At 41.0% G+C, this 22,708-nt stretch overlaps 35 non-coding genes across 35 annotated transcripts; all 35 read left to right on the forward strand.

Annotated features, from left to right (window-relative positions):
* Positions 1 to 71: 71 nt before the first annotated feature.
* On the forward strand, positions 72 to 153 carry Trnas-uga (transfer RNA serine (anticodon UGA)). The gene has a single exon. It is a non-coding gene; the product is annotated as a tRNA-Ser (tRNA).
* Positions 154 to 3,022: 2,869 nt separating this feature from the next.
* Trnas-cga (transfer RNA serine (anticodon CGA)) lies at positions 3,023 to 3,104 on the forward strand. The gene has a single exon. It is a non-coding gene; the product is annotated as a tRNA-Ser (tRNA).
* Positions 3,105 to 4,053: 949 nt separating this feature from the next.
* Trnas-cga (transfer RNA serine (anticodon CGA)) lies at positions 4,054 to 4,135 on the forward strand. The gene has a single exon. It is a non-coding gene; the product is annotated as a tRNA-Ser (tRNA).
* A 1,015-nt stretch (positions 4,136 to 5,150) lies between these two features.
* Trnas-cga (transfer RNA serine (anticodon CGA)) lies at positions 5,151 to 5,232 on the forward strand. The gene has a single exon. It is a non-coding gene; the product is annotated as a tRNA-Ser (tRNA).
* A 79-nt stretch (positions 5,233 to 5,311) lies between these two features.
* On the forward strand, positions 5,312 to 5,393 carry Trnas-uga (transfer RNA serine (anticodon UGA)). Its single transcript has one exon. It is a non-coding gene; the product is annotated as a tRNA-Ser (tRNA).
* Positions 5,394 to 5,746: 353 nt separating this feature from the next.
* On the forward strand, positions 5,747 to 5,828 carry Trnas-cga (transfer RNA serine (anticodon CGA)). The gene has a single exon. It is a non-coding gene; the product is annotated as a tRNA-Ser (tRNA).
* A 79-nt stretch (positions 5,829 to 5,907) lies between these two features.
* On the forward strand, positions 5,908 to 5,989 carry Trnas-uga (transfer RNA serine (anticodon UGA)). The gene has a single exon. It is a non-coding gene; the product is annotated as a tRNA-Ser (tRNA).
* A 1,015-nt stretch (positions 5,990 to 7,004) lies between these two features.
* Positions 7,005 to 7,086, forward strand: Trnas-cga (transfer RNA serine (anticodon CGA)). The gene has a single exon. It is a non-coding gene; the product is annotated as a tRNA-Ser (tRNA).
* Positions 7,087 to 7,761: 675 nt separating this feature from the next.
* Positions 7,762 to 7,843, forward strand: Trnas-uga (transfer RNA serine (anticodon UGA)). The gene has a single exon. It is a non-coding gene; the product is annotated as a tRNA-Ser (tRNA).
* Positions 7,844 to 8,196: 353 nt separating this feature from the next.
* Positions 8,197 to 8,278, forward strand: Trnas-cga (transfer RNA serine (anticodon CGA)). The gene has a single exon. It is a non-coding gene; the product is annotated as a tRNA-Ser (tRNA).
* Positions 8,279 to 8,792: 514 nt separating this feature from the next.
* Trnas-cga (transfer RNA serine (anticodon CGA)) lies at positions 8,793 to 8,874 on the forward strand. Its single transcript has one exon. It is a non-coding gene; the product is annotated as a tRNA-Ser (tRNA).
* Positions 8,875 to 8,953: 79 nt separating this feature from the next.
* Trnas-uga (transfer RNA serine (anticodon UGA)) lies at positions 8,954 to 9,035 on the forward strand. Its single transcript has one exon. It is a non-coding gene; the product is annotated as a tRNA-Ser (tRNA).
* Positions 9,036 to 9,114: 79 nt separating this feature from the next.
* On the forward strand, positions 9,115 to 9,196 carry Trnas-uga (transfer RNA serine (anticodon UGA)). Its single transcript has one exon. It is a non-coding gene; the product is annotated as a tRNA-Ser (tRNA).
* Positions 9,197 to 9,549: 353 nt separating this feature from the next.
* On the forward strand, positions 9,550 to 9,631 carry Trnas-cga (transfer RNA serine (anticodon CGA)). Its single transcript has one exon. It is a non-coding gene; the product is annotated as a tRNA-Ser (tRNA).
* Positions 9,632 to 9,710: 79 nt separating this feature from the next.
* On the forward strand, positions 9,711 to 9,792 carry Trnas-uga (transfer RNA serine (anticodon UGA)). The gene has a single exon. It is a non-coding gene; the product is annotated as a tRNA-Ser (tRNA).
* A 514-nt stretch (positions 9,793 to 10,306) lies between these two features.
* On the forward strand, positions 10,307 to 10,388 carry Trnas-uga (transfer RNA serine (anticodon UGA)). The gene has a single exon. It is a non-coding gene; the product is annotated as a tRNA-Ser (tRNA).
* Positions 10,389 to 10,902: 514 nt separating this feature from the next.
* Trnas-uga (transfer RNA serine (anticodon UGA)) lies at positions 10,903 to 10,984 on the forward strand. Its single transcript has one exon. It is a non-coding gene; the product is annotated as a tRNA-Ser (tRNA).
* Positions 10,985 to 12,500: 1,516 nt separating this feature from the next.
* Trnas-uga (transfer RNA serine (anticodon UGA)) lies at positions 12,501 to 12,582 on the forward strand. The gene has a single exon. It is a non-coding gene; the product is annotated as a tRNA-Ser (tRNA).
* Positions 12,583 to 13,096: 514 nt separating this feature from the next.
* On the forward strand, positions 13,097 to 13,178 carry Trnas-uga (transfer RNA serine (anticodon UGA)). The gene has a single exon. It is a non-coding gene; the product is annotated as a tRNA-Ser (tRNA).
* A 920-nt stretch (positions 13,179 to 14,098) lies between these two features.
* Positions 14,099 to 14,180, forward strand: Trnas-cga (transfer RNA serine (anticodon CGA)). Its single transcript has one exon. It is a non-coding gene; the product is annotated as a tRNA-Ser (tRNA).
* Positions 14,181 to 14,533: 353 nt separating this feature from the next.
* Trnas-uga (transfer RNA serine (anticodon UGA)) lies at positions 14,534 to 14,615 on the forward strand. Its single transcript has one exon. It is a non-coding gene; the product is annotated as a tRNA-Ser (tRNA).
* A 514-nt stretch (positions 14,616 to 15,129) lies between these two features.
* On the forward strand, positions 15,130 to 15,211 carry Trnas-uga (transfer RNA serine (anticodon UGA)). Its single transcript has one exon. It is a non-coding gene; the product is annotated as a tRNA-Ser (tRNA).
* An 854-nt stretch (positions 15,212 to 16,065) lies between these two features.
* Trnas-uga (transfer RNA serine (anticodon UGA)) lies at positions 16,066 to 16,147 on the forward strand. The gene has a single exon. It is a non-coding gene; the product is annotated as a tRNA-Ser (tRNA).
* A 949-nt stretch (positions 16,148 to 17,096) lies between these two features.
* Positions 17,097 to 17,178, forward strand: Trnas-uga (transfer RNA serine (anticodon UGA)). Its single transcript has one exon. It is a non-coding gene; the product is annotated as a tRNA-Ser (tRNA).
* Positions 17,179 to 17,531: 353 nt separating this feature from the next.
* On the forward strand, positions 17,532 to 17,613 carry Trnas-uga (transfer RNA serine (anticodon UGA)). Its single transcript has one exon. It is a non-coding gene; the product is annotated as a tRNA-Ser (tRNA).
* Positions 17,614 to 17,966: 353 nt separating this feature from the next.
* On the forward strand, positions 17,967 to 18,048 carry Trnas-cga (transfer RNA serine (anticodon CGA)). Its single transcript has one exon. It is a non-coding gene; the product is annotated as a tRNA-Ser (tRNA).
* A 79-nt stretch (positions 18,049 to 18,127) lies between these two features.
* Positions 18,128 to 18,209, forward strand: Trnas-uga (transfer RNA serine (anticodon UGA)). Its single transcript has one exon. It is a non-coding gene; the product is annotated as a tRNA-Ser (tRNA).
* Positions 18,210 to 18,628: 419 nt separating this feature from the next.
* On the forward strand, positions 18,629 to 18,710 carry Trnas-cga (transfer RNA serine (anticodon CGA)). The gene has a single exon. It is a non-coding gene; the product is annotated as a tRNA-Ser (tRNA).
* A 949-nt stretch (positions 18,711 to 19,659) lies between these two features.
* Trnas-uga (transfer RNA serine (anticodon UGA)) lies at positions 19,660 to 19,741 on the forward strand. The gene has a single exon. It is a non-coding gene; the product is annotated as a tRNA-Ser (tRNA).
* Positions 19,742 to 20,094: 353 nt separating this feature from the next.
* On the forward strand, positions 20,095 to 20,176 carry Trnas-uga (transfer RNA serine (anticodon UGA)). Its single transcript has one exon. It is a non-coding gene; the product is annotated as a tRNA-Ser (tRNA).
* Positions 20,177 to 20,529: 353 nt separating this feature from the next.
* Positions 20,530 to 20,611, forward strand: Trnas-uga (transfer RNA serine (anticodon UGA)). Its single transcript has one exon. It is a non-coding gene; the product is annotated as a tRNA-Ser (tRNA).
* A 353-nt stretch (positions 20,612 to 20,964) lies between these two features.
* Positions 20,965 to 21,046, forward strand: Trnas-uga (transfer RNA serine (anticodon UGA)). Its single transcript has one exon. It is a non-coding gene; the product is annotated as a tRNA-Ser (tRNA).
* Positions 21,047 to 21,399: 353 nt separating this feature from the next.
* Positions 21,400 to 21,481, forward strand: Trnas-uga (transfer RNA serine (anticodon UGA)). Its single transcript has one exon. It is a non-coding gene; the product is annotated as a tRNA-Ser (tRNA).
* Positions 21,482 to 21,560: 79 nt separating this feature from the next.
* On the forward strand, positions 21,561 to 21,642 carry Trnas-uga (transfer RNA serine (anticodon UGA)). The gene has a single exon. It is a non-coding gene; the product is annotated as a tRNA-Ser (tRNA).
* Positions 21,643 to 22,156: 514 nt separating this feature from the next.
* On the forward strand, positions 22,157 to 22,238 carry Trnas-uga (transfer RNA serine (anticodon UGA)). The gene has a single exon. It is a non-coding gene; the product is annotated as a tRNA-Ser (tRNA).
* The last annotated feature ends 470 nt before the right edge of the window (positions 22,239 to 22,708 follow it).

Below are 22,708 nucleotides of genomic sequence, written 5' to 3' on the forward strand. Positions count from 1 at the left end.
TTAGTTTTGCTATTTAACTAAAGCTGACTTTCTACAAGATAGTTCCTTTACTAGTGAGGGGATATGGGAGAGCTGTGATGGCCGAGTGGTTAAGGCGTTGGACTTGAAATCCAATGGGTTATTCCCGCGCAGGTTCGAATCCTGTTCACAGCGTATCTTTTTGCATGTTGTGTGATTAACGTCTTTCTTTTGGCATCTCGTTTGAAAGGCCACTAGTGAATACTGTTGGATGACACAAAATATGACAAAAGACTGGCCCGAGTAGAAAGTAGACAGCTCAACTGTAGAGTGGGAGAAAGAAAATGAAAGAAATCGTAGACAAAATTTAGAAAGTCAGATGAAATGTTTGTTATTTTATTTCCTAAACATTGTGTGCTGTGTATTAACGAGTGTGTCGAGGATAGAATTTGTTATTGTGCATTTGGAATAGTATTGATGTGTCATTTTGAGCTGGTGAAACCCTCCCAAGAAGTTGCTTGATTCTGTTTGACTTGACTGCCGTGAGTGCTGTGATGGCCGAGTGGTTAAGGCGTTGGACTCGAAATCCAATGGGATATTCCTGCGCAGGTTCGAATCCTGTTCACAGCGTCTTACTTTTAGTTTTGCTATTTAACTAAAGCTGACTTTCTACAAGATAGTTCCTTTACTAGTGAGGGGATATGGGAGAGTTGTGATGGCCGAGTGGTTAAGGCGTTGGACTTGAAATCCAATGGGTTATTCCCGCGCAGGTTCGAATCCTGTTCACAGCGTATCTTTTTGCATGTTGTGTGATTAACGTCTTTCTTTTGGCATCTCGTTTGAAAGGCCACTAGTGAATACTGTTGGATGACACAAAATATGACAAAAGACTGGCCCGAGTAGAAAGTAGACAGCTGAACTGTAGAGTGGGAGAAAGAAAATGAAAGAAATCGTAGACAAAATTTAGAAAGTCAGATGAAATGTTTGTTATTTTATTTCCTAAACATTGTGTGCTGTGTATGGACGAGTGTGTCGAGGATAGAATTTGTTATTGTGCATTTGGAATAGTATTGATGTGTCATTTTGAGCTGGTGAAACCCTCCCAAGAAGTTGCTTGAGTTTGTCATAGCGTCTTACTTTTAGTTTTGCTATTTAACTAAAGCTGACTTTCTACAAGATAGTTCCTTTACTAGTGAGGGGATGTGGGAGAGCTGTGATGGCCGAGTGGTTAAGGCGTTGGACTTGAAATCCAATGGGATATTCCCGCGCAGGTTCGAATCCTGTTCACAGCGTCTTACTTTTAGTTTTGCTATTTAACTAAAGCTGACTTTCTACAAGATAGTTCCTTTACTAGTGAGGGGATATGGGAGAGCTGTGATGGCCGAGTTGTTAAGGCGTTGGATTTGAAATCCAATGGGTTATTCCCGCGCAGGTTCGAATCCTGTTCACAGCGTATCTTTTTGCATGTTGTGAGATTAACGTCTTTCTTTTGGCATCTCGTTTGAAAGGCCACTAGTGAATACTGTTGGGTGACACAAAATATGACAAAAGACTGGCCCGAGTAAAAAGTAGACAGCTGAACTGTAGAGTGGGAGAAAGAAAATGAAAGAAATCGTAGACAAAATTTAGAAAGTCAGATGAAATGTTTGTTATTTTATTTCCTAAACATTGTGTGCTGTGTATGGACGAGTGTGTCGAGGATAGAATTTGTTATTGTGCATTTGGAATAGTATTGATGTGTCATTTTGAGCTGGTGAAACCCTCCCAAGAAGTTGCTTGATTCTGTTTGACTTGACTGCCGTGAGTGCGGTGATGGCCGAGTGGTTAAGGCGTTGGACTCGAAATCCAATGGGATATTCCTGCGCAGGTTCGAATCCTGTTCACAGCGTCTTACTTTTAGTTTTGCTATTTAACTAAAGCTGACTTTCTACAAGATAGTTCCTTTACTAGTGAGGGGATATGGGAGAGTTGTGATGGCCGAGTGGTTAAGGCGTTGGACTTGAAATCCAATGGGTTATTCCCGCGCAGGTTCGAATCCTGTTCACAGCGTATCTTTTTGCATGTTGTGTGATTAACGTCTTTCTTTTGGCATCTCGTTTGAAAGGCCACTAGTGAATACTGTTGGATGACACAAAATATGACAAAAGACTGGCCCGAGTAGAAAGTAGACAGCTGAACTGTAGAGTGGGAGAAAGAAAATGAAAGAAATCGTAGACAAAATTTAGAAAGTCAGATGAAATGTTTGTTATTTTATTTCCTAAACATTGTGTGCTGTGTATGGACGAGTGTGTCGAGGAAAGAATTTGTTATTGTGCATTTGGAATAGTATTGATGTGTCATTTTGAGCTGGTGAAACCCTCCCAAGAAGTTACTTGAGTTTGTCATAGCGTCTTACTTTTAGTTTTGCTATTTAACTAAAGCTGACTTTCTACAAGATACTTCCTTTACTAGTGAGGGGATGTGGGAGAGCTGTGATGGCCGAGTGGTTAAGGCGTTGGACTTGAAATCCAATGGGATATTCCCGCGCAGGTTCGAATCCTGTTCACAGCGTCTTACTTTTAGTTTTGCTATTTAACTAAAGCTGACTTTCTACAAGATAGTTCCTTTACTAGTGAGGGGATATGGGAGAGCTGTGATGGCCGAGTTGTTAAGGCGTTGGACTTGAAATCCAATGGGTTATTCCCGCGCAGGTTTGAATCCTGTTCACAGCGTATCTTTTTGCATGTTGTGAGATTAACGTCTTTCTTTTGGCATCTCGTTTGAAAGGCCACTAGTGAATACTGTTGGGTGACACAAAATATGACAAAAGACTGGCCCGAGTAAAAAGTAGACAGCTGAACTGTAGAGTGGGAGAAAGAAAATGAAAGAAATCGTAGACAAAATTTAGAAAGTCAGATGAAATATTTGTTATTTTATTTCCTAAACATTGTGTGCTGTGTATGGACGAGTGTGTCGAGGATAGAATTTGTTATTGTGCATTTGGAATAGTATTGATGTGTCATTTTGAGCTGGTGAAACCCTCCCAAGAAGTTGCTTGAGTCTGTTTGACTTGACTGCCGTGAGAGCTGTGATGGCCGAGTGGTTAAGGCGTTGGACTCGAAATCCAATGGGATATTCCCGCGCAGGTTCGAATCCTGTTCACAGCGTCTTAATTTTAGTTTTGCTACTTAACTAAAGCTGACTTTCTACAAGATAGTTCCTTTACTACTGAGGGGATATGGGAGAGCTGTGATGGCCGAGTGGTTAAGCCGTTGGATTTGAAATCCAATGGGTTATTCCCGCGCAGGTTCGAATCCTGTTCACAGCGTATCTTTTTGCATGTTGTGTGATTAACGTCTTTCTTTTGGCATCTCGTTTGAAAGGCCACTAGTGAATACTGTTGGATGACACAAAATATGACAAAAGACTGGCCCGAGTAGAAAGTAGACAGCTGAACTGTAGAGTGGGAGAAAGAAAATGAAAGAAATCGTAGACAAAATTTAGAAAGTCAGATGAAATGTTTGTTATTTTATTTCCTAAACATTGTGTGCTGTGTATGGACGAGTGTGTCGAGGATAGAATTTGTTATTGTGCATTTGGAATAGTATTGATGTGTCATTTTGAGCTGGTGAAACCCTCCCAAGAAGTTGCTTGAGTCTGTTTGACTTGACTGTCGTGAGAGCTGTGATGGCCGAGTGGTTAAGGCGTTGGACTTGAAATCCAATGGGATATTCCCGCGCAGGTTCGAATCCTGTTCACAGCGTATCTTTTTGCATGTTGTGTGATTAACGTCTTTCTTTTGGCATCTCGTTTGAAAGGCCACTGGTGAATACTGTTGGATGACACAAAATATGACAAAAGACTGGCCCGAGTAGAAAGTAGACAGCTGAACTGTAGAGTGGGAGAAAGAAAATGAAAGAAATCGTAGACAAAATTTAGAAAGTCAGATGAAATGTTTGTTATTTTATTTCCTAAACATTGTGTGCTGTGTATGGACGAGTGTGTCGAGGATAGAATTTGTTATTGTGCATTTGGAATAGTATTGATGTGTCATTTTGAGCTGGTGAAACCCTCCCAAGAAGTTGCTTGATTCTGTTTGACTTGACTGCCGTGAGTGCTGTGATGGCCGAGTGGTTAAGGCGTTGGACTCGAAATCCAATGGGATATTCCCGCGCAGGTTCGAATCCTGTTCACAGCGTCTTACTTTTAGTTTTGCTATTTAACTAAAGCTGACTTTCTACAAGATAGTTCCTTTACTAGTGAGGGGATATGGGAGAGCTGTGATGGCCGAGTGGTTAAGGCGTTGGACTTGAAATCCAATGGTTTATTCCCGCGCAGGTTCGAATCCTGTTCACAGCGTATATTTTTGCATGTTGTGTGATTAACGTCTTTCTTTTGGCATCTCGTTTGAAAGGCCACTAGTGAATACTGTTGGATGACACAAAATATGACAAAAGACTGGCCCGAGTAGAAAGTAGACAGCTGAACTGTAGAGTTGGAGAAAGAAAATGAAAGAAATCGTAGACAAAATTTAGAAAGTCAGATGAAATGTTTGTTATTTTATTTCCTAAACATTGTGTGCTGTGTATGGACGAGTGTGTCGAGGATAGAATTTGTTATTGTGCATTTGGAATAGTATTGATGTGTCATTTTGAGCTGGTGAAACCCTCCCAAGAAGTTGCTTGAGTTTGACATAGCGTCTTACTTTTAGTTTTGCTATTTAACTAAAGCTGACTTTCTACAAGATAGTTCCTTTACTAGTGAGGGGATATGGGAGAGCTGTGATGGCCGAGTGGTTAAGGCGTTGGACTTGAAATCCAATGGGTTTTTCAGACGCTGGTTCGAATCCTGTTCACAGCGTATCTTTTTGCATGTTGTGAGATTAACGTCTTTCTTTTGGCATCTCGTTTGAAAGGCCACTAGTGAATACTGTTGGACGACACAAAATATGACAAAAGACTGGCCCGAGTAGAAAGTAGACAGCTGAACTGTAGAGTGGGAGAAAGAAAATGAAAGAAATCGTAGACAAAATTTAGAAAGTCAGATGAAATGTTTGTTATTTTATTTCCTAAACATTGTGTGCTGTGTATGGACGAGTGTGTCGAGGATAGAATTTGTTATTGTGCATTTGGAATAGTATTGATGTGTCATTTTGAGCTGGTGAAACCCTCCCAAGAAGTTGCTTGAGTCTGTTTGACTTGACTGCCGTGAGAGCTGTGATGGCCGAGTGGTTAAGGCGTTGGACTCGAAATCCAATGGGATATTCCCGCGCAGGTTCGAATCCTGTTCACAGCGTCTTACTTTTAGTTTTGCTATTTAACTAAAGCTGACTTTCTACAAGATAGTTCCTTTACTAGTGAGGAGATATGGGAGAGCTGTGATGGCCGAGTGGTTAAGGCGTTGGACTTGAAATCCAATGGGTTATTCCCGCGCAGGTTCGAATCCTGTTCACAGCGTATCTTTTTGCATGTTGTGTGATTAACGTCTTTCTTTTGGCATCTCGTTTGAAAGGCCACTGGTGAATACTGTTGGATGACACAAAATATGACAAAAGACTGGCCCGAGTAGAAAGTAGACAGCTGAACTGTAGAGTTGGAGAAAGAAAATGAAAGAAATCGTAGACAAAATTTAGAAAGTCAGATGAAATGTTTGTTATTTTATTTCCTAAACATTGTGTGCTGTGTATGGACGAGTGTGTCGAGGATAGAATTTGTTATTGTGCATTTGGAATAGTATTGATGTGTCATTTTGAGCTGGTGAAACCCTCCCAAGAAGTTGCTTGATTCTCTTTGACTTGACTGCCGTGAGTGCTGTGATGGCCGAGTGGTTAAGGCGTTGGACTCGAAATCCAATGGGATATTCCCGCGCAGGTTCGAATCCTGTTCACAGCGTCTTACTTTTAGTTTTGCTATTTAACTAAAGCTGACTTTCTACAAGATAGTTCCTTTACTAGTGAGGGGATATGGGAGAGCTGTGATGGCCGAGTGGTTAAGGCGTTGGACTTGAAATCCAATGGGTTATTCCCGCGCAGGTTCGAATCCTGTTCACAGCGTATATTTTTGCATGTTGTGTGATTAACGTCTTTCTTTTGGCATCTCGTTTGAAAGGCCACTAGTGAATACTGTTGGATGACACAAAATATGACAAAAGACTGGCCCGAGTAGAAAGTAGACAGCTGAACTGTAGAGTTGGAGAAAGAAAATGAAAGAAATCCTAGACAAAATTTAGAAAGTCAGATGAAATGTTTGTTATTTTATTTCCTAAACATTGTGTGCTGTGTATGGACGAGTGTGTCGAGGATAGAATTAGTTATTGTGCATTTGGAATAGTATTGATGTGTCATTTTGAGCTGGTGAAACCCTCCCAAGAAGTTGCTTGAGTTTGTCATAGCGTCTTACTTTTAGTTTTGCTATTCAACTAAAGCTGACTTTCTACAAGATAGTTCCTTTACTAGTGAGGGGATGTGGGAGAGCTGTGATGGCCGAGTGGATAAGGCGTTGGACTTGAAATCCAATGGGATATTCCCGCGCAGGTTCGAATCCTGTTCACAGCGTCTTACTTTTAGTTTTGCTATTTAACTAAAGCTGACTTTCTACAAGATAGTTCCTTTACTAGTGAGGGGATATGGGAGAGCTGTGATGGCCGAGTGGTTAAGGCGTTGGACTTGAAATCCAATGGGTTATTCCCGCGCAGGTTTGAATCCTGTTCACAGCGTATCTTTTTGCATGTTGTGAGATTAACGTCTTTCTTTTGGCATCTCGTTTGAAAGGCCACTAGTGAAAACTGTTGGGTGACACAAAATATGACAAAAGACTGGCCCGAGTAAAAAGTAGACAGCTGAACTGTAGAGTGGGAGAAAGAAAATGAAAGAAATCGTAGACAAAATTTAGAAAGTCAGATGAAATGTTTGTTATTTTATTTCCTAAACATTGTGTGCTGTGTATGGACGAGTGTGTCGAGGATAGAATTTGTTATTGTGCATTTGGAATAGTATTGATGTGTCATTTTGAGCTGGTGAAACCCTCCCAAGAAGTTGCTTGAGTCTGTTTGACTTGACTGCCGTGAGTGCTGTGATGGCCGAGTGGTTAAGGCGTTGGACTCGAAATCCAATGGGATATTCCCGCGCAGGTTCGAATCCTGTTCACAGCGTCTTAATTTTAGTTTTTCTATTTAACTAAAGCTGACTTTCTACAAGATAGTTCCTTTACTAGTGAGGGGATATGGGAGAGCTGTGATGGCCGAGTGGTTAAGCCGTTGGATTTGAAATCCAATGGGTTATTCCCGCGCAGGTTCGAATCCTGTTCACAGCGTATCTTTTTGCATGTTGTGTGATTAACGTCTTTCTTTTGGCATCTCGTCTGAAAGGCCACTAGTGAATACTGTTGGATGACACAAAATATGACAAAAGACTGGCCCGAGTAGAAAGTAGACAGCTGAACTGTAGAGTGGGAGAAAGAAAATGAAAGAAATCGTAGACAAAATTTAGAAAGTCAGATGAAATGTTTGTTATTTTATTTCCTAAACATTGTGTGCTGTGTATGGACGAGTGTGTCGAGGATAGAATTTGTTATTGTGCATTTGGAATAGTATTGATGTGTCATTTTGAGCTGGTGAAACCCTCCCAAGAAGTTGCTTGAGTCTGTTTGACTTGACTGCCGTGAGAGCTGTGATGGCCGAGTGGTTAAGGCGTTGGACTCGAAATCCAATGGGATATTCCCGCGCAGGTTCGAATCCTGTTCACAGGGTCTTACTTTTAGTTTTGCTATTTAACTAAAGCTGACTTTCTACAAGATAGTTCCTTTACTAGTGAGGAGATATGGGAGAGCTGTGATGGCCGAGTGGTTAAGGCGTTGGACTTGAAATCCAATGGGTTATTCCCGCGCAGGTTCGAATCCTGTTCACAGCGTATCTTTTTGCATGTTGTGTGATTAACGTCTTTCTTTTGGCATCTCGTTTGAAAGGCCACTGGTGAATACTGTTGGATGACACAAAATATGACAAAAGACTGGCCCGAGTAGAAAGTAGACAGCTGAACTGTAGAGTGGGAGAAAGAAAATGAAAGAAATCGTAGACAAAATTTAGAAAGTCAGATGAAATGTTTGTTATTTTATTTCCTAAACATTGTGTGCTGTGTATGGACGAGTGTGTCGAGGATAGAATTTGTTATTGTGCATTTGGAATAGTATTGATGTGTCATTTTGAGCTGGTGAAACCCTCCCAAGAAGTTGCTTGAGTCTGTTTGACTTGACTGCCGTGAGTGCTGTGATGGCCGAGTGGTTAAGGCGTTGGACTCGAAATCCAATGGGATATTCCCGCGCAGGTTCGAATCCTGTTCACAGCGTCTTACTTTTAGTTTTGCTATTTAACTAAAGCTGACTTTCTACAAGATAGTTCCTTTACTAGTGAGGGGATATGGGAGAGCTGTGATGGCCGAGTGGTTAAGGCGTTGGACTTGAAATCCAATGGGATGTTCCCGCGCAGGTTCGAATCCTGTTCACAGCGTATCTTTTTGCATGTTGTGTGATTAACGTCTTTCTTTTGGCATCTCGTTTGAAAGGCCACTGGTGAATACTGTTGGATGACACAAAATATGACAAAAGACTGGCCCGAGTAGAAAGTAGACAGCTGAACTGTAGAGTGGGAGAAAGAAAATGAAAGAAATCGTAGACAAAATTTAGAAAGTCAGATGAAATGTTTGTTATTTTATTTCCTAAACATTGTGTGCTGTGTATGGACGAGTGTGTCGAGGATAGAATTAGTTATTGTGCATTTGGAATAGTATTGATGTGTCATTTTGAGCTGGTGAAACCCTCCCAAGAAGTTGCTTGAGTCTGTTTGACTTGACTGCCGTGAGTGCTGTGATGGCCGAGTGGTTAAGGCGTTGGACTCGAAATCCAATGGGATATTCCCGCGCAGGTTCGAATCCTGTTCACAGCGTCTTACTTTTAGTTTTGCTATTTAACTAAAGCTGACTTTCTACAAGATAGTTCCTTTACTAGTGAGGGGATATGGGAGAGCTGTGATGGCCGAGTGGTTAAGGCGTTGGACTTGAAATCCAATGGGTTATTCCCGCGCAGGTTCGAATCCTGTTCACAGCGTCTTACTTTTAGTTTTGCTATTTAACTAAAGCTGACTTTCTACAAGATAGTTCCTTTACTAGTGAGGGGATATGGGAGAGCTGTGATGGCCGAGTGGTTAAGGCGTTGGACTTGAAATCCAATGGGTTATTCCCGCGCAGGTTCGAATCCTGTTCACAGCGTATCTTTTTGCATGTTGTGAGATTAACGTCTTTCTTTTGGCATCTCGTTTGAAAGGCCACTAGTGAATACTGTTGGGTGACACAAAATGTGACAAAAGACTGGCCCGAGTAAAAAGTAGACAGCTGAACTGTAGAGTGGGAGAAAGAAAATGAAAGAAATCGTAGACAAAATTTAGAAAGTCAGATGAAATGTTTGTTATTTTATTTCCTAAACATTGTGTGCTGTGTATGGACGAGTGTGTCGAGGATAGAATTTGTTATTGTGCATTTGGAATAGTATTGATGTGTCATTTTGAGCTGGTGAAACCCTCCCAAGAAGTTGCTTGAGTCTGTTTGACTTGACTGCCGTGAGTGCTGTGATGGCCGAGTGGTTAAGGCGTTGGACTCGAAATCCAATGGGATATTCCCGCGCAGGTTCGAATCCTGTTCACAGCGTCTTACTTTTAGTTTTGCTATTTAACTAAAGCTGACTTTCTACAAGATAGTTCCTTTACTCGTGAGGGGATATGGGAGAGCTGTGATGGCCGAGTGGTTAAGGCGTTGGACTTGAAATCCAATGGGTTATTCCCGCGCAGGTTCGAATCCTGTTCACAGCGTATATTTTTGCATGTTGTGTGATTAACGTCTTTCTTTTGGCATCTCGTTTGAAAGGCCACTAGTGAATACTGATGGATGACACAAAATATGACAAAAGACTGGCCCGAGTAGAAAGTAGACAGCTCAACTGTAGAGTGGGAGAAAGAAAATGAAAGAAATCGTAGACAAAATTTAGAAAGTCAGATGAAATGTTTGTTATTTTATTTCCTAAACATTGTGTGCTGTGTATGGACGAGTGTGTCGAGGATAGAATTTGTTATTGTGCATTTGGAATAGTATTGATGTCTCATTTTGAGCTGGTGAAACCCTCCCAAGAAGTTGCTTGAGTCTGTTTGACTTGACTGCCGTGAGTGCTGTGATGGCCGAGTGGTTAAGGCGTTGGACTCGAAATCCAATGGGATATTCCCGCGCAGATTCGAATCCTGTTCACAGCGTTTTACTTTTAGGTTTGCTATTTAACTAAAGCTGACTTTCTACAAGATAGTTCCTTTACTAGTGAGGGGATATGGGAGAGCTGTGATGGCCGAGTGGTTAAGGCGTTGGACTTGAAATCCAATGGGTTATTCCCGCGCAGGTTCGAATCCTGTTCACAGCGTATATTTTTGCATGTTGTGTGATTAACGTCTTTCTTTTGGCATCTCGTTTGAAAGGCCACTGGTGAATACTGTTGGATGACACAAAATATGACAAAAGACTGGCCCGAGTAGAAAGTAGACAGCTCAACTGTAGAGTGGGAGAAAGAAAATGAAAGAAATCGTAGACAAAATTTAGAAAGTCAGATGAAATGTTTGTTATTTTATTTCCTAAACATTGTGTGCTGTGTATGGACGAGTGTGTCGAGGATAGAATTTGTTATTGTGCATTTGGAATAGTATTGATGTCTCATTTTGAGCTGGTGAAACCCTCCCAAGAAGTTGCTTGAGTCTGTTTGACTTGACTGCCGTGAGTGCTGTGATGGCCGAGTGGTTAAGGCGTTGGACTCGAAATCCAATGGGATATTCCCGCGCAGATTCGAATCCTGTTCACAGCGTTTTACTTTTAGGTTTGCTATTTAACTAAAGCTGACTTTCTACAAGATAGTTCCTTTACTAGTGAGGGGATATGGGAGAGCTGTGATGGCCGAGTGGTTAAGGCGTTGGACTTGAAATCCAATGGGTTATTCCCGCGCAGGTTCGAATCCTGTTCACAGCGTATCTTTTTGCATGTTGTGTGATTAACGTCTTTCTTTTGGCATCTCGTTTGAAAGGCCACTGGTGAATACTGTTGGATGACACAAAATATGACAAAAGACTGGCCCGAGTAGAAAGTAGACAGCTCAACTGTAGAGTGGGAGAAAGAAAATGAAAGAAATCGTAGACAAAATTTAGAAAGTCAGATGAAATGTTTGTTATTTTATTTCCTAAACATTGTGTGCTGTGTATGGACGAGTGTGTCGAGGATAGAATTTGTTATTGTGCATTTGGAATAGTATTGATGTGTCATTTTGAGCTGGTGAAACCCTCCCAAGAAGTTGCTTGAGTTTGTCATAGCGTCTTACTTTTAGTTTTGCTATTTAACTAAAGCTGACTTTCTACAAGATAGTTCCTTTACTAGTGAGGGGATATGGGAGAGCTCTGATGGCCGAGTGGTTAAGGCGTTGGACTCGAAATCCAATGGGATGTTCCCGCGCAGGTTCGAATCCTGTTCACAGCGTCTTACTTTTAGTTTTGCTATTTAACTAAAGCTGACTTTCAACAAGATAGGTCCTTTACTAGTGAGGGGATATGGGAGATCTGTGATGGCCGAATGGTTAAGGCGTTGGACTTGAAATCCAATGGGTTATTCCCGCGCAGGTTCGAATCCTGTTCACAGCGTATCTTTTTGCATGTTGTGTGATTAACGTCTTTCTTTTGGCATCTCGTTTGAAAGGCCACTAGTGAATACTGTTGGATGACACAAAATATGACAAAAGACTGGCCCGAGTAGAAAGTAGACAGCTGAACTGTAGAGTGGGAGAAAGAAAATGAAAGAAATCGTAGACAAAATTTAGAAAGTCAAATGAAATGTTTGTTATTTTATTTCCTAAACATTGTGTGCTATGTATGGACGAGTGTGTCGAGGATAGAATTTGTTATTATGCATTTGGAATAGTATTGATGTGTCATTTTGAGCTGGTGAAACCCTCCCAAGAAGTTGCTTGAGTTTGTCATAGCGTCTTACTTTTAGTTTTCCTATTTAACTAAAGCTGACTTTCTACAAGATAGTTCCTTTAATAGTGAGAGGATATGGGAGAGCTGTGATGGCCGAGTGGATAAGGCGTTGGACTCGAAATCCAATGGGTTATTCCCGCGCAGGTTCGAATCCTGTTCACAGCGTATCTTTTTGCATGTTGTGTGATTAACATCTTTCTTTTGGCATCTCGTTTGAAAGGCCACTGGTGAATACTGTTGGATGACACAAAATATGACAAAAGACTGGCCCGAGTAGAAAGTAGACAGTCAAACTGTAGAGTTGGAGAAAGAAAATGAAAGAAATCGTAGACAAAATTTAGAAAGTCAGATGAAATGTTTGTTATTTTATTTCCTAAACATTGTGTGCTGTGTATGGACGAGTGTGTCGAGGATAGAATTTGTTATTGTGCATTTGGAATAGCATTGATGTGTCATTTTGAGCTGGTGAAACCCTCCCAAGAAGTTGCTTGAGTCTGTTTGACTTGACTGCCGTGAGTGCTGTGATGGCCGAGTGGTTAAGGCGTTGGACTTGAAATCCAATGGGTTATTCCCGCGCAGGTTCGAATCCTGTTCACAGCGTATCTTTTTGCATGTTGTGTGATTAACATCTTTCTTTTGGCATCTCGTTTGAAAGGCCACTGGTGAATACTGTTGGATGACACAAAATATGACAAAAGACTGGCCCGAGTAGAAAGTAGACAGCTAAACTGTAGAGTGGGAGAAAGAAAATGAAAGAAATCGTAGACAAAATTTAGAAAGTCAGATGAAATGTTTGTTGTTTTATTTCTTAAACATTGTGTGCTGTGTATGGACGAGTTTGTCGAGGATAGAATTTGTTATTGTGCATTTGGAATAGTATTGATGTGTCATTTTGAGCTGGTGAAACCCTCCCAAGAAGTTGCTTGAGTCTGTTTGACTTGACTGCCGTGAGTGCTGTGATGGCCGAGTGGTTAAGGCGTTGGACTCGAAATCCAATGGGATCTTAGTGCGCAGGTTCGAATCCTGTTCACAGCGTCTTACTTTTAGTTTTGCTATTTAACTAAAGCTGACTTTCTACAAGATAGTTCCTTTACTAGTGAGGGGATATGGGAGAGCTGTGATGGCCGAGTGGTTAAGGCGTTGGACTTGAAATCCAATGGGTTATTCCCGCGCAGGTTCGAATCCTGTTCACAGCGTATCTTTTTGCATGTTGTGTGATTAACGTCTTTCTTTTGGCATCTCGTTTGAAAGGCCACTAGTGAATACTGTTGGATGACACAAAATATGACAAAAGACTGGCCCGAGTAGAAAGTAGACAGCTGAACTGTAGAGTGGGAGAAAGAAAATGAAAGAAATCGTAGACAAAATTTAGAAAGTCAAATGAAATGTTTGTTATTTTATTTCCTAAACATTGTGTGCTATGTATGGACGAGTGTGTCGAGGATAGAATTTGTTATTGTGCATTTGGAATAGTATTGATGTGTCATTTTGAGCTGGTGAAACCCTCCCAAGAAGTTCCTTGAGTTTGTCATAGCGTCTTACTTTTAGTTTTCCTATTTAACTAAAGCTGACTTTCTACAAGATAGTTCCTTTAATAGTGAGAGGATATGGGAGAGCTGTGATGGCCGAGTGGTTAAGGCGTTGGACTCGAAATACAATGGGTTATTCCCGCGGAGGTTCGAATCCTGTTCACAGCGTATCTTTTTGCATGTTGTGTGATTAACATCTTTCTTTTGGCATCTCGTTTGAAAGGCCACTGGTGAATACTGTTGGATGACACAAAATATGACAAAAGACTGGCCCGAGTAGAAAGTAGACAGCCAAACTGTAGAGTTGGAGAAAGAAAATGAAAGAAATCGTAGACAAAATTTAGAAAGTCAGATGAAATGTTTGTTATTTTATTTCCTAAACATTGTGTGCTATGTATGGACGAGTGTGTCGAGGATAGAATTTGTTATTGTGCATTTGGAATAGTATTGATGTGTCATTTTGAGCTGGTGAAACCCTCCCAAGAAGTTGCTTGAGTTTGTCATAGCGTCTTACTTTTAGTTTTCCTATTTAACTAAAGCTGACTTTCTACAAGATAGTTCCTTTAATAGTGAGAGGATATGGGAGAGCTGTGATGGCCGAGTGGTTAAGGCGTTGGACTCGAAATCCAATGGGTTATTCCCGCGCAGGTTCGAATCCTGTTCACAGCGTATCTTTTTGCATGTTGTGTGATTAACATCTTTCTTTTGGCATCTCGTTTGAAAGGCCACTGGTGAATACTGTTGGATGACACAAAATATGACAAAAGACTGGCCCGAGTAGAAAGTAGACAGCCAAACTGTAGAGTTGGAGAAAGAAAATGAAAGAAATCGTAGACAAAATTTAGAAAGTCAGATGAAATGTTTGTTATTTTATTTCCTAAACATTGTGTGCTGTGTATGGACGAGTGTGTCGAGGATAGAATTTGTTATTGTGCATTTGGAATAGCATTGATGTGTCATTTTGAGCTGGTGAAACCCTCCCAAGAAGTTGCTTGAGTCTGTTTGACTTGACTGCCGTGAGTGCTGTGATGGCCGAGTGGTTAAGGCGTTGGACTTGAAATCCAATGGGTTATTCCCGCGCAGGTTCGAATCCTGTTCACAGCGTATCTTTTTGCATGTTGTGTGATTAACATCTTTCTTTTGGCATCTCGTTTGAAAGGCCACTGGTGAATACTGTTGGATGACACAAAATATGACAAAAGACTGGCCCGAGTAGAAAGTAGACAGCTAAACTGTAGAGTGGGAGAAAGAAAATGAAAGAAATCGTAGACAAAATTTAGAAAGTCAGATGAAATGTTTGTTGTTTTATTTCTTAAACATTGTGTGCTGTGTATGGACGAGTTTGTCGAGGATAGAATTTGTTATTGTGCATTTGGAATAGTATTGATGTGTCATTTTGAGCTGGTGAAACCCTCCCAAGAAGTTGCTTGAGTCTGTTTGACTTTCCTGCCGTGAGTGCTGTGATGGCCGAGTGGTTAAGGCGTTGGACTCGAAATCCAATGGGATATTCCTGCGCAGGTTCGAATCCTGTTCACAGCGTCTTACTTTTAGTTTTGCTATTTAACTAAAGCTGACTTTCTACAAGATAGTTCCTTTACTAGTGAGGGGATATGGGAGAGCTGTGATGGCCGAGTGGTTAAGGCGTTGGACTTGAAATCCAATGGGTTATTCCCGCGCAGGTTCGAATCCTGTTCACAGCGTATCTTTTTGCATGTTGTGTGATTAACGTCTTTCTTTTGGCATCTCGTTTGAAAGGCCACTAGTGAATACTGTTGGATGACACAAAATATGACAAAAGACTGGCCCGAGTAGAAAGTAGACAGCTGAACTGTAGAGTGGGAGAAAGAAAATGAAAGAAATCGTAGACAAAATTTAGAAAGTCAAATGAAATGTTTGTTATTTTATTTCCTAAACATTGTGTGCTATGTATGGACGAGTGTGTCGAGGATAGAATTTGTTATTGTGCATTTGGAATAGTATTGATGTGTCATTTTGAGCTGGTGAAACCCTTACAAGAAGTTGCTTGAGTTTGTCATAGCGTCTTACTTTTAGTTTTCCTATTTAACTAAAGCTGACTTTCTACAAGATAGTTCCTTTAATAGTGAGAGGATATGGGAGAGCTGTGATGGCCGAGTGGTTCAGGCGTTGTACTCGAAATCCAATGGGTTATTCCCGCGCAGGTTCGAATCCTGTTCACAGCGTATCTTTTTGCATGTTGTGTGATTAACATCTTTCTTTTGGCATCTCGTTTGAAAGGCCACTGGTGAATACTGTTGGATGACACAAAATATGACAAAAGACTGGCCCGAGTAGAAAGTAGACAGCCAAACTGTAGAGTTGGAGAAAGAAAATGAAAGAAATCGTAGACAAAATTTAGAAAGTCAGATGAAATGTTTGTTATTTTATTTCCTAAACATTGTGTGCTGTGTATGGACGAGTGTGTCGAGGATAGAATTTGTTATTGTGCATTTGGAATAGCATTGATGTGTCATTTTGAGCTGGTGAAACCCTCCCAAGAAGTTGCTTGAGTCTGTTTGACTTGACTGCCGTGAGTGCTGTGATGGCCGAGTGGTTAAGGCGTTGGACTTGAAATCCAATGGGTTATTCCCGCGCAGGTTCGAATCCTGTTCACAGCGTATCTTTTTGCATGTTGTGTGATTAACATCTTTCTTTTGGCATCTCGTTTGAAAGGCCACTGGTGAATACTGTTGGATGACACAAAATATGACAAAAGACTGGCCCGAGTAGAAAGTAGACAGCTAAACTGTAGAGTGGGAGAAAGAAAATGAAAGAAATCGTAGACAAAATTTAGAAAGTCAGATGAAATGTTTGTTGTTTTATTTCTTAAACATTGTGTGCTGTGTATGGACGAGTTTGTCGAGGATAGAATTTGTTATTGTGCATTTGGAATAGTATTGATGTGTCATTTTGAGCTGGTGAAACCCTCCCAAGAAGTTGCTTGAGTCTGTTTGACTTGACTGCCGTGAGTGCTGTGATGGCCGAGTGGTTAAGGCGTTGGACTCGAAATCCAATGGGATATTCCTGCGCAGGTTCGAATCCTGTTCACAGCGTCTTACTTTTAGTTTTGCTATTTAACTAAAGCTGACTTTCTACAAGATAGTTCCTTTACTAGTGAGGGGATATGGGAGAGCTGTGATGGCCGAGTGGTTAAGGCGTTGGACTTGAAATCCAATGGGTTATTCACGCGCAGGTTCGAATCCTGTTCACAGCGTATCTTTTTGCATGTTGTGTGAATAACGTCTTTCTTTTGGCATCTCGTTTGAAAGGCCACTGGTGAATACTGTTGGATGACACAAAATATGACAAAAGACTGGCCCGAGTAGAAAGTAGACAGCTAAACTGTAGAGTGGGAGAAAGAAAATGAAAGAAATCGTAGACAAAATTTAGAAAGTCAGATGAAATATTTGTTAGTTTATTTCCTAAACATTGTGTGCTGTGTATGGACGAGTGTGTCGAGGATAGAATTTGTTATTGTGCATTTGGAATAGTATTGATGTGTCATTTTGAGCTGGTGAAACCCTCCCAAGAAGTTGCTTGAGTCTGTTTGACTTTCCTGCCGTGAGTGCTGTGATGGCCGAGTGGTTAAGGCGTTGGACTTGAAATCCAATGGGTTATTCCCGCGCAGGTTCGAATCCTGTTCACAGCGTATCTTTTTGCATGTTGTGTGATTAACATCTTCCTTTTGGCATCTCGTTTGAAAGGCCACTGGTGAATACTGTTGGATGACACAAAATATGACAAAAGACTGGCCCGAGTAGAAAGTAGACAGCTAAACTGTAGAGTGGGAGAAAGGAAATGAAAGAAATCGTAGACAAAATTTAGAAAGTCAGTTGAAATATTTGTTAGTTTATTTCCTAAACATTGTGTGCTGTGTATGGACGAGTGTGTCGAGGATAGAATTTGTTATTGTGCATTTGGAGTAGTATTGATGTGTCATTTTGAGCTGGTGAAACCCTCCCAAGAAGTTGCTTGAGTCTGTTTGACTTGACTGCCGTGAGTGCTGTGATGGCCGAGTGGTTAAGGCGTTGGACTTGAAATCCAATGGGTTATTCCCGCGCAGGTTCGAATCCTGTTCACAGCGTATCTTTTTGCATGTTGTGTGATTAACATCTTTCTTTTGGCATCTCGTTTGAAAGGCCACTGGTGAATACTGTTGGATGACACAAAATATGACAAAAGACTGGCCCGAGTAGAAAGTAGACAGCTAAACTGTAGAGTGGGAGAAAGAAAATGAAAGAAATCGTAGACAAAATGTAGAAAGTCAGATGAAATGTTTGTTGTTTTATTTCTTCGACATTGTGTGCTGTGTATGGACGAGGTTGTCGAGGATAGAATTTGTTATTGTGCATTTGGAATAGTATTGATGTGTCATTTTGAGCTGGTGAAACCCTCCCAAGAAGTTGCTTGAGTCTGTTTGACTTGACTGCCATGAGTGCTGTGATGGCCGAGTGGTTAAGGCGTTGGACTCGAAATCCAATGGGATATTCCCGCGCAGGTTCGAATCCTGTTCACAGCGTCTTACTTTTAGTTTTGCTATTTAACTAAAGCTGACTTTCTACAAGATAGTTCCTTTACTAGTGAGGGGATATGGGAGAGCTGTGATGGCCGAGTGGTTAAGGCGTTGGACTTGAAATCCAATGGGTTATTCCCGCGCAGGTTCGAATCCTGTTCACAGCGTATCTTTTTGCATGTTGTGTGATTAACATCTTTCTTTTGGCATCTCGTTTGAAAGGCCACTGGTGAATACTGTTGGATGACACAAAATATGACAAAAGACTGGCCCGAGTAGAAAGTAGACAGCTCAACTGTAGAGTGGGAGAAAGAAAATGAAAGAAATCGTAGACAAAATTTAGAAAGTCAGATGAAATGTTTGTTATTTTATTTCTTAAACATTGTGTGCTGTGTATGGACGAGTTTGTCGAGGATAGAATTTGTTATTGTGCATTTGGAATAGTATTGATGTGTCATTTTGAGCTGGTGAAACCCTCCCAAGAAGTTGCTTGAGTTTGTCATAGCGTCTTACTTTTAGTTTTGCTATTTAACTAAAGCTGACTTTCTACAAGATAGTTCCTTTAATAGTGAGAGGATATGGGAGAGCTGTGATGGCCGAGTGGTTAAGGCGTTGGACTCGAAATCCAATGGGTTATTCCCGCGCAGGTTCGAATCCTGTTCACAGCGTATCTTTTTGCATGTTGTGTGATTAACGTCTTTCTTTTGGCATCTCGTTTGAAAGGCCACTGGTGAATACTGTTGGATGACACAAAATATGACAAAAGACTGGCCCGAGTAGAAAGTAGACAGCCAAACTGTAGAGTTGGAGAAAGAAAATGAAAGAAATCGTAGACAAAATTTAGAAAGTCAGATGAAATATTTGTTAGTTTATTTCCTAAACATTGTGTGCTGTGTATGGACGAGTGTGTCGAGGATAGAATTTGTTATTGTGCATTTGGAATAGCATTGATGTGTCATTTTGAGCTGGTGAAACCCTCCCAAGAAGTTGCTTGAGTCTGTTTGACTTGACTGCCGTGAGTGCTGTGATGGCCGAGTGGTTAAGGCGTTGGACTTGAAATCCAATGGGATATTCCCGCGCAGGTTCGAATCCTGTTCACAGCGTATCTTTTTGCATGTTGTGTGATTAACATCTTTCTTTTGGCATCTCGTTTGAAAGGCCACTGGTGAATACTGTTGGATGACACAAAATATGACAAAAGACTGGCCCGAGTAGAAAGTAGACAGCTAAACTGTAGAGTGGGAGAAAGAAAATGAAAGAAATCGTAGACAAAATTTAGAAAGTCAGATGAAATGTTTGTTGTTTTATTTCTTAAACATTGTGTGCTGTGTATGGACGAGTTTGTCGAGGATAGAATTTGTTATTGTGCATTTGGAATAGTATTGATGTGTCATTTTGAGCTGGTGAAACCCTCCCAAGAAGTTGCTTGAGTCTGTTTGACTTGACTGCCGTGAGTGCTGTGATGGCCGAGTGGTTAAGGCGTTGGACTCGAAATCCAATGGGATATTCCTGCGCAGGTTCGAATCCTGTTCACAGCGTCTTACTTTTAGTTTTGCTATTTAACTAAAGCTGACTTTCTACAAGATAGTTCCTTTACTAGTGAGGGGATATGGGAGAGCTGTGATGGCCGAGTGGTTAAGGCGTTGGACTTGAAATCCAATGGGTTATTCCCGCGCAGGTTCGAATCCTGTTCACAGCGTATCTTTTTGCATGTTGTGTGAATAACGTCTTTCTTTTGGCATCTCGTTTGAAAGGCCACTGGTGAATACTGTTGGATGACACAAAATATGACAAAAGACTGGCCCGAGTAGAAAGTAGACAGCTAAACTGTAGAGTGGGAGAAAGAAAATGAAAGAAATCGTAGACAAAATTTAGAAAGTCAGATGAAATATTTGTTAGTTTATTTCCTAAACATTGTGTGCTGTGTATGGACGAGTGTGTCGAGGATAGAATTTGTTATTGTGCATTTGGAATAGTATTGATGTGTCATTTTGAGCTGGTGAAACCCTCCCAAGAAGTTGCTTGAGTCTGTTTGACTTTCCTGCCGTGAGTGCTGTGATGGCCGAGTGGTTAAGGCGTTGGACTTGAAATCCAATGGGTTATTCCCGCGCAGGTTCGAATCCTGTTCACAGCGTATCTTTTTGCATGTTGTGTGATTAACATCTTCCTTTTGGCATCTCGTTTGAAAGGCCACTGGTGAATACTGTTGGATGACACAAAATATGACAAAAGACTGGCCCGAGTAGAAAGTAGACAGCTAAACTGTAGAGTGGGAGAAAGAAAATGAAAGAAATCGTAGACAAAATTTAGAAAGTCAGTTGAAATATTTGTTAGTTTATTTCCTAAACATTGTGTGCTGTGTATGGACGAGTGTGTCGAGGATAGAATTTGTTATTGTGCATTTGGAATAGTATTGATGTGTCATTTTGAGCTGGTGAAACCCTCCCAAGAAGTTGCTTGAGTCTGTTTGACTTGACTGCCGTGAGTGCTGTGATGGCCGAGTGGTTAAGGCGTTGGACTTGAAATCCAATGGGTTATTCCCGCGCAGGTTCGAATCCTGTTCACAGCGTATCTTTTTGCATGTTGTGTGATTAACATCTTTCTTTTGGCATCTCGTTTGAAAGGCCACTGGTGAATACTGTTGGATGACACAAAATATGACAAAAGACTGGCCCGAGTAGAAAGTAGACAGCTCAACTGTAGAGTGGGAGAAAGAAAATGAAAGAAATCGTAGACAAAATTTAGAAAGTCAGATGAAATGTTTGTTGTTTTATTTCTTAAACATTGTGTGCTGTGTATGGACGAGTTTGTCGAGGATAGAATTTGGTATTGTGCATTTGGAATAGTATTGATGTGTCATTTTGAGCTGGTGAAACCCTCCCAAGAAGTTGCTTGAGTCTGTTTGACTTGACTGCCGTGAGTGCTGTGATGGCCGAGTGGTTAAGGCGTTGGACTTGAAATCCAATGGGTTATTCCCGCGCAGGTTCGAATCCTGTTCACAGCGTATCTTTTTGCATGTTGTGTGATTAACATCTTCCTTTTGGCATCTCGTTTGAAAGGCCACTGGTGAATACTGTTGGATGACACAAAATATGACAAAAGACTGGCCCGAGTAAAAAGTAGACAGCTAAACTGTAGAGTGGGAGAAAGAAAATGAAAGAAATCGTAGACAAAATTTAGAAAGTCAGTTGAAATATTTGTTAGTTTATTTCCTAAACATTGTGTGCTGTGTATGGACGAGTGTGTCGAGGATAGAATTTGTTATTGTGCATTTGGAATAGTATTGATGTGTCATTTTGAGCTGGTGAAACCCTCCCAAGAAGTTGCTTGAGTCTGTTTGACTTGACTGCCGTGAGTGCTGTGATGGCCGAGTGGTTAAGGCGTTGGACTTGAAATCCAATGGGTTATTCCCGCGCAGGTTCGAATCCTGTTCACAGCGTCTTACTTTTAGTTTTGCTATTTAACTAAAGCTGACTTTCTACAAGATAGTTCCTTTACTAGTGAGGGGATATGGGAGAGCTGTGATGGCCGAGTGGTTAAGGCGTTGGACTTGAAATCCAATGGGTTATTCCCGCGCAGGTTCGAATCCTGTTCACAGCGTATCTTTTTGCATGTTGTGTGATTAACATCTTCCTTTTGGCATCTCGTTTGAAAGGCCACTGGTGAATACTGTTGGATGACACAAAATATGACAAAAGACTGGCCCGAGTAGAAAGTAGACAGCTAAACTGTAGAGTGGGAGAAAGAAAATGAAAGAAATCGTAGACAAAATTTAGAAAGTCAGTTGAAATATTTGTTAGTTTATTTCCTAAACATTGTGTGCTGTGTATGGACGAGTGTGTCGAGGATAGAATTTGTTATTGTGCATTTGGAATAGTATTGATGTGTCATTTTGAGCTGGTGAAACCCTCCCAAGAAGTTGCTTGAGTCTGTTTGACTTGACTGCCGTGAGTGCTGTGATGGCCGAGTGGTTAAGGCGTTGGACTCGAAATCCAATGGGATATTCCCGCGAAGGATCGAATCCTGTTCACAGCGTCTTACTTTTAGTTTTGCTATTTAACTAAAGCTGACTTTCTACAAGATAGTTCCTTTACTAGTGAGGGGATATGGGAGAGCTGTGATGGCCGAGTGGTTAAGGCGTTGGACTTGAAATCCAATGGGTTATTCCCGCGCAGGTTCGAATCCTGTTCACAGCGTATCTTTTTGCATGTTGTGTGATTAACATCTTTCTTTTGGCATCTCGTTTGAAAGGCCACTGGTGAATACTGTTGGATGACACAAAATATGACAAAAGACTGGCCCGAGTAGAAAGTAGACAGCTCAACTGTAGAGTGGGAGAAAGAAAATGAAAGAAATCGTAGACAAAATTTAGAAAGTCAGATGAAATGTTTGTTATTTTATTTCTTAAACATTGTGTGCTGTGTATGGACGAGTTTGTCGATGATAGAATTTGTTATTGTGCATTTGGAATAGTATTGATGTGTCATTTTGAGCTGGTGAAACCCTCCCAAGAAGTTGCTTGAGTCTGTTTGACTTGACTGCCGTGAGTGCTGTGATGGCCGAGTGGTTAAGGCGTTGGACTTGAAATCCAATGGGTTATTTCCGCGCAGGTTCGAATCCTGTTCACAGCGTATCTTTTTGCATGTTGTGTGATTAACATCTTCCT

This window comes from Haliotis asinina, chromosome 5 (assembly GCF_037392515.1).
Source record: "Haliotis asinina isolate JCU_RB_2024 chromosome 5, JCU_Hal_asi_v2, whole genome shotgun sequence".
Taxonomy (NCBI): Eukaryota; Metazoa; Mollusca; class Gastropoda; order Lepetellida; family Haliotidae; genus Haliotis; species Haliotis asinina.